Source organism: Rhinopithecus bieti, unplaced genomic scaffold, assembly GCF_001698545.2.
Source record: "Rhinopithecus bieti isolate Rb0 unplaced genomic scaffold, ASM169854v2 scaffold_17861, whole genome shotgun sequence".
Taxonomy (NCBI): Eukaryota; Metazoa; Chordata; class Mammalia; order Primates; family Cercopithecidae; genus Rhinopithecus; species Rhinopithecus bieti.
In genome coordinates this window covers 1,698,992-1,706,194 of record NW_016809830.1, presented here as the reverse complement: position 1 = coordinate 1,706,194, position 7,203 = coordinate 1,698,992, and the positions used below count along the sequence as shown (strand labels likewise).

The 7,203-nt window shown below is 40.4% G+C and overlaps 1 protein-coding gene and 1 long non-coding RNA gene across 5 annotated transcripts in view; one reads left to right on the top strand and one right to left on the bottom strand.

The window, feature by feature from the left end:
* Positions 1-7,203, bottom strand: part of MEF2C (myocyte enhancer factor 2C) — a 195,080-nt gene that overhangs the window by 169,407 nt on the left and 18,470 nt on the right. For 3 of the 4 annotated variants that reach the window (XM_017890483.1, XM_017890474.1, XM_017890473.1), the window contains exon 2: positions 3,987-4,083. The gene's annotated coding sequence lies outside the window, so the exon portion shown is untranslated. Of the gene's footprint in view, positions 1-968; positions 1,049-3,986; positions 4,084-7,203 lie in introns of those variants that run through there. The other variant, XM_017890477.1, reaches the window with a different exon arrangement.
* LOC108541062 (uncharacterized) overlaps positions 5,780-7,203 on the top strand; it is a 57,498-nt gene continuing 56,074 nt past the window's right edge. Inside the window, exon 1 of the long non-coding RNA XR_001888852.1 lies at positions 5,780-5,945. This is a non-coding gene — a long non-coding RNA (uncharacterized LOC108541062). The remainder of the gene's footprint in view (positions 5,946-7,203) is intronic.

Sequence of the window (7,203 nt, the reverse complement as noted above, 5' to 3'; positions counted from 1 at the left end):
GGGGGGATGGAAGGATACTGGGAGGGGAGACGGGGGTGGCAGGGAAGACGGAGCACGAAGGTTGGCGTTCTAAGCAGCACGTCCGATGAAGTGTCTTTTGCCTCTTTTTTTCCCCCTTTATTTAATTTTGTCCTTGCCTTTGCTTCGCGCTGCCTTTTTCTCTCCGTCTCTCGCTCCCCCACAATCCCAAACCGTTGACTCTCCTCGCGAGCTGGAGAAATCATCAGTTTCACTCTTGCAAAAGGGGGGCGGGACTAGACCTCGGAGCGTTTTAATAAAACAAACATACAGCAGCTCCCTCCTCACCCCTCCAGTCTCAACTAGATTGATAAATTACTCCACTACACTACTTTAATTATGTATATGGTATGCAGAATAAATCACTGAACATCAGTACCTCAATCAAGCACTTTTAAATGATAATTGCATCTTGGTGAATCAATCTTTCCATTCCTGACATTTTGCTAATTTTAGTTTTACGGTGGGGTAATAGCACATGCCATACGCAAACCTAATGACAATTCTTTATTGCACGAAATGAAGACAACACGGCGAGCTGCGGCTCCCTGCTCCTCTCCCGGCGCCTCTGCGGAGGACGCTAGGAGAGAACCTAGTCTCCCGCTGCGGCGCGCTCGCTCTCCGGGAACGCTGTGAGCCAGCCAGCAGGAAAGTCCTTCTAAAGTCGGAATCTTTCCTCTGACCAATAGGAGCGCGACCCTAATAGTTGCTCTTGTGACTTTTCCCCCTTTTGGACACGCGTTAGCCACTTCTCTCTTCCACCGGTCGGTGCGCTCCTCCGTTACTCACGCGTAAAAGCCACGGTCCAGGATGTCTGCAGCACTCGATTCCAGCGTGCTTTTCCTGCACGCCCAGAAGTCGCGGTTTTCACCCTAAGAGGTTGGAGCGCTAGAAAGCGAGCCGAAAGGTTTCTCTAATGTTAGTAATGTACGAAATAATAAAATAATTACCAGTATTTGAGATCTCGACTTCATCACGGAGCCATGAACTTTCTAATCAGTTTGGAAATATTTACCGAGGCAGCAGCTTCCTCGGAGTTCCCCCCTCCCCCCACTCTGTCTTTTCCACACCTTACTGGACTTCATCCAGGTCATTAACATGTAAACCAAACCAACTTCCCAAATGCATTAGGCTACCCTAGCAGATAGCTGATGACTTCACTTATCCTGAAGAGTTTCAGCTGCACAGGAAGCAGAAATAGAGACTGATAAGGAAGGATACTTATGTTAAGGTTAAAGCATGATAAACACTTTTCCTTACTAATATATATATATAATATATATATAGGCTTTAATATTTAGGAAAGGCTACTAGAGATTGGGCACCTCCCGCCCTAACCAACTATTAATATATACCATGCCCAATAAAGCCAAAGATAAAATACATCAACTAGTATAGAATCATTAAAAGACAAGATTGCATGCCAGTAGAATTACAGATGACATAAAATGTTTAAACCAAATTAATTTTTAAAAAAATATTGTGAAAGCAAGAAGGGAAAATTCATAGAACATGGAATGTATGAGAGTAGACAATAGGAGTATATTGAAATATCTAGCTAACTGAAGATATTTCCTCACTTTAGAAAATTCATTTTAGCACTACGTTTAACCCAATGACTAGTTGCATTTCCTCTTAAGTTCAGCAATATGCCTCCAGACGACTGTTTTAATGTAAGAGGACAGTATGGTTCAAAAAGCCTCCTGCTTCAATGTAGGAGGTATTTGATGTGAGTAGCTTCTCTCAGAAGAGTGGGCTCAACATTTAGGCAACAGTCCTAAGGCTTCACTTAAAAGGGGAAGATTTATTTTATAGGCAAGTACAACTAGAGCTGAACAATTTTCAAGCTTCCAGCTCCTCATTGTGACTATCAGCACAACTAAGACCATTCCCTCCCTTTTATTATAGGAATGCATCACAAACTGTCACAAAGCAAAAACCATCTGAAATAGTAGTATTTCTTGCAGATTAGTATCTACAATGTATTTTGTTTGCCGGTTTTTCAAATGGTGAGTTTGCCATTACCGTGAATTCATTTTAATAATATGGCAGAGAGCATCTATATCAGGTTTCCATTCAAAGTACAACTTCTCTGAAAATCCAAAAATTTAAAGGGCAAAGATATTTTGAATACTAAGGTATGTCCACATATGGTGGTAAAAATAAAATTAATTTTCTTCAAGATTCACAAAGGTCCTGAAAAAGCAAAGCATTTGAAGGACTATCTAAGTTTATTGCCATAATGCCTAAAATTAATGCAGTGAATTGCAACAGTCTATTTGACATGAGCAAACACATAGCCAAAACATGAATTTCAGCCCTGCTGTTTTTGATGAATTATAGAGAGTATTTCTGTTTACCACAGTACACTTCAGTTTTAGATTTTCTTTCAAAAAGAAATTATTTTATTTTACCTTTTCATATTTTAATTATTTAGTAATAAACATAACAAACCCATAATTATCAATGATACTGCAAGCATTCAAAAGTAAGTATAACCCCACACTGGATAATTTGAAAATAATTTGGATCTGGAATGTATCACAGTTGGCCTTTTAAAATATAGGATTTTCCCCTCAGCAGATTTAGCTTCTTAATTATGTGTGACCTAAGTTAATATTACCATTAGTTTTCTTCCCATGAGCCTTTAGAGTTGAAGCAGAAGAGAAGAGATATGAAGACATATACAATAGAAAATCACCTGAGATTTAAAATTATTCATGAGTAATCCACAAAGTAGTTAGTCCAGAATGTGCTTTGTATTCTTTAAATACTTCTGGACTTTTGGTTTCTGTTTTTGTTTTTTCTTTAACTAGAATCAACCTGATCCTTGCTATCTAATGATACTTGGTCAGGATCAGACTATTTTCTCATGTAGGGAGGAGCTTGTACTAGGTGTCAGGAGACCTGGATTCTCTATCTAGTTCAAAATTTGTGCCTTACTAAGGGATTTGTCCTTTCTAGGCTTCAGTTCGCTTATGTGTTAAATGAGTTCTGTAACCTATTCCAGTTCTATGATTGGAAAACAGAAAATGTTTCTACCCTTTAAACCAATTGGAAGGTAGGGTCTATCCAGTTAAATAATAGGTGACAATTCCTTTAACAGAAAATTATGTCTGGGATTGATGTACCAGCTTTTTTTTTTTTTTTCTAATCACCAAACATTTCCTACATTAAATAGTAAATGCCTTATTGTGAATGTAAATATAGAGTCTCTTGTTTTCCCTCAAAAGAATTATATTTAGCAATATATTTAATTAAAGTGTCATAGAAGTTACAGAGAGCATGCTTCGCGGGATTTTAACTACAGGGAAAGCTAATATTGCAATTTCAGTTCAGAGCTGCATACCATCTTACTCCATCCTCCTCTCTTCACTACTTCCCTACATTAAAGCAGCGGTCCACTAAAGCCCTGTGCACTGGGTCTGCCTGCTTTTAAGCCTGGCCCACGCTGGGTGTAGCTCTTGAAGTGAGCTTTAAAAATTATTTTAAAGTGAACTGGGGCGGTTGCCACAGCAACCCACCCTGAGATGAAGAAAGGCTATAGATTAATCTACCCCTTAAGATTATTCAACTGTATAGTATTTGTTCCTCAGCCAGAATACTTTTAACACAAACATGGTAAGTGAACATCGTAGTTTAGAAAGATCTAAAAAGCAGTGAGACACAAATTCCAATAGCATTACATATTTTAATCTTTGTCTAATTATAGTATTGATGATACACAGGACTTCCCATGAAATAGATTGTTTAAGATACAGTACTTGCAAAAGTAGGCCCTGAAAGGTGACATGATCTTTAAGCAAAATGGTATGTCATTGCTTATAATATAAAGTGTATTGTGGTCATTTAACTCTTTAATATTGTTATACATGTCTATTCTGTAAATACCTAAGGTCAAGGAGTTTGGCAGTTCTACCTTTATGGTAACTCTGTGGTAAATGATAAAAACAAATGTGAGCACTCACCACATACACTTCTTTACTGCCACAGTCATTTGCCTTCCGTTCTTTACTTCATCTCTTCATAGAAGTTACTTCACAGTTTGCAACTCTTCTATGGCACCTTCAAATGTGGAAGTGCAAAAAAGTATATAGTGTTTTGTTAATGCTGATATGAAAGTACTTTCAAATAGATTTATTTCTAAAACTTCTAATCTGAAGTAACAATACTTCGATTTTAAACCAAAGTGTTTTGAATATAAGATTATTGAAATTGTCTTTTATTGTGATAACAATCTTCAATATAAATAGTGCCAAATATCTAAATTTCAAAAATTCACTAGGTGCAGCATCAACCCAAGCAGCATACACAGCATGTGGACTGTCTGTGATTGAGCATTTGCAATATACAAAGGATTTGTTATTTCAAGACAGGGTTTACACATATCTAAGGATTCTATATTTATCTGTATTTCTGTACCTTCAGTTTTATATCTGATAGAGAATTACAGAAGAATGTCAAATCCGTTATATCTGAATCTAACACAATTTGTCAAATTGGGAAATGTTTGCAATGCAGTTGAGGTTGCTGAAAGGGCTTATTTTATGCATTGCCTAAAGGCCAATTTAAAATACTTTGGGATTAGTGATGTGTATTCAGTATGGTTTATAAATTCTATTACCAATAATACCTTATTCTTCCAAGCAGTGTTGAACTGTACTGAGCACAGACAAATGCTCCTGTGTTCTGATTTCTGTTTTACCCTAGCTTTCCATGACTTTGTGCACACGAATGAACGTTTCCTTGGCTTCAGACTGAGGCTAGTCCCAAAAAGAGAACCAGCCTTGAGACACCTCAGACCAGGATGGTCAATATCTATTTTCCCATTTGTAATAGCAGGAGGACTTTGCATAGTGAAGAATCATTTATAAAGCCTCTATATTTGGGTTGACATCTCTGAGGTTTATTTTTAAGTTGCTTCAGGGTCAAAGAGAAATGAAGAATTTTGGCCAGTTTTATTTTATGGGTGTTAGTTGAGTTTAGTTTTTTAGGCTCAGGCCCACAGTGAGTGAGTCCAGACTTGGTCTTGTAGTCACTACCAAGTGATTTGGTGAATTCTCTTTCTTCCAGTTGTGCTTCATTTTACAGTCTAAAGTGAGAATCATAATACACATTTCCCAGGGCCTATTCACCTTACAGAAATGCAATCTTCATGAAATAACATGAAGGTATGGTAAGGATTTTTAAAAACCACACTACAAATTATGATACATTTCTTCCTTTTCCTGTAATCAGTATGTCCAAATAAGGTTTGATCAGTAATTTGCTTGCAAGTGTGTGGCTGATTCAAAAATACCCACATGCATGACTAAATTTAATGCGACTTTACCTTTACTTACAAAATTGTTCAATGTTGTTCATCGGAACATTGATTCTATCCCATTTCTTGAAATATCACAGAAACCTTCAATTCAAGGAATGGATTTTCACACTTCCCCTTTTAACTGTTTCTTCTAGATACCTTACTATGTGTGTGCTTTTTCATTTTAAAAAATGTTTACCCGGGGTCGGGGTGGAAGTGGGGGTCAAAAATCTTGTCCTGCGTTTTGGTGCCCACTTCTTTGTTTGGAAAGCAGAGCGCTGGGACTCAATCCGGGCGGCCCTCAAAGATCCAGACGAGGGACGCCTCTGGTTTCAGCAACTCACTCCGCTGAGTTATTGATTGCAGGCAGCAACAATCCCTCCGGTTGATTTGTGTGAAAAGTGAATCCGCGCTGGCTGGGCGTTCAGCAGAGGCGCAACAGCCACAACGCCATCCAATTATTGCCGATCCTCCCCTCCAACACTGCTCTCATCACCTATATACTCTTTTCTCTGCCCGTCTCTGCTTCCCCCCACCCACTTTTCTCCCCGGCCGACGGAGCTGAAGGGGCGGGGGTTCCTTCCTTGGAGTGTTTCTAGAGCTCGGAGGCTGCTAGTAGGGGGTGAGTGCGCCATGTGCGTGCGCCACGGGCGAGCAGGAGGCAGACTCTGGCTCTCTTGGGGACCTGCTGGACCTGGGTGCGATGAGTGGGCGGCCACGCTGGTTTGGCACGGGGAAGAAAGGGGGTGTGCCGACTTGACTTTAGTTGGGGGTTGGGGAAGTCACGGCCGGGGGAAAAGCGTCCGGTGGTTTGTTGGTAAAGAGGGTGCGTGGTGGGCTCTGGGGAATGGAGGAGGGCGCAACGGCTGTGGGTGGACTGTGGAAACGGGCGGTGGCAGTGCCAGGGCAGTTGTCCTGCTGGTCTGGTTTTGGGATGCTGGGCTGGAGAAATGAGATCCCAAAGAGCTGGGGATGGGCTCAGAGCGACCCACGAAAATACAAGGGGCCAAGTAAAATGAACCCAGCCATTAACAGTGCACAAAGCGCTGGCACACGGTCCACGTCTGGTGACGCAGGCTGCCCGAAGCGCTCCAACCATTTTGCAAGCCTGGGAGAGCAAGAGGGGCTCTGCAGGTCTAGCCGCCGCCCCTGTCCGGCTCTGGCCAGTCGGAGTTTTTCACCTGACAGACCAATAGGAAAGAACACGGGCCCCAACTTGGATTTTCTAGTCGGAGCTCTCAGCATCTAAGGAATTATTTTTCAAAAAAACAAAAGCCAACTCCTAGCTCTATAAAACTCGTGTGTGAGTTTTGGCTAGGAAAAAGCCACAAAGTAGAGCAAGAAGTAGGGTATTCAGGATAAAACACACACTTTAAAGACAAAACAGAAAACTTCCTTTCTCCTTGTACCCCCTTTATTTGTTAACACAGGGGAACGGTGCTGGGATGTCTTGCAAAAATGCTGTCACTAAATGCAGATATCTGTGTTGTTCTTCATCTGTCTGGGGAGCTGTTCCAAGGGCACCAAGCGTGGTGGAAATATCGATGTTCCAAAGGCATTGTGGAATACTCAGTTACACCAAAGGTGTAAAAACGTTTATGTTATCATGTTCTTGAAACATTTAGCGGCTACCAAGGTGGTAGCTGTTTAAATTAATTAAAATAAGATAAAAATAAGAAATTCACTCCCTCAGTTCCACTAGCCATATTTCAAGTGCTCAGTAACCACATGTGTCTCCCTTATTGGACAGCAACATGTCAAACATTTCCATCACTTCATAAAGTTCTACTGGAGAATGCTGCTATAGAGTTCAAAATGAATGCTGGTTAAAAAAAAAAGAAAAGAAAAGAAAGAAGAAAGGAAGGAAAGAAGGAAGGAAG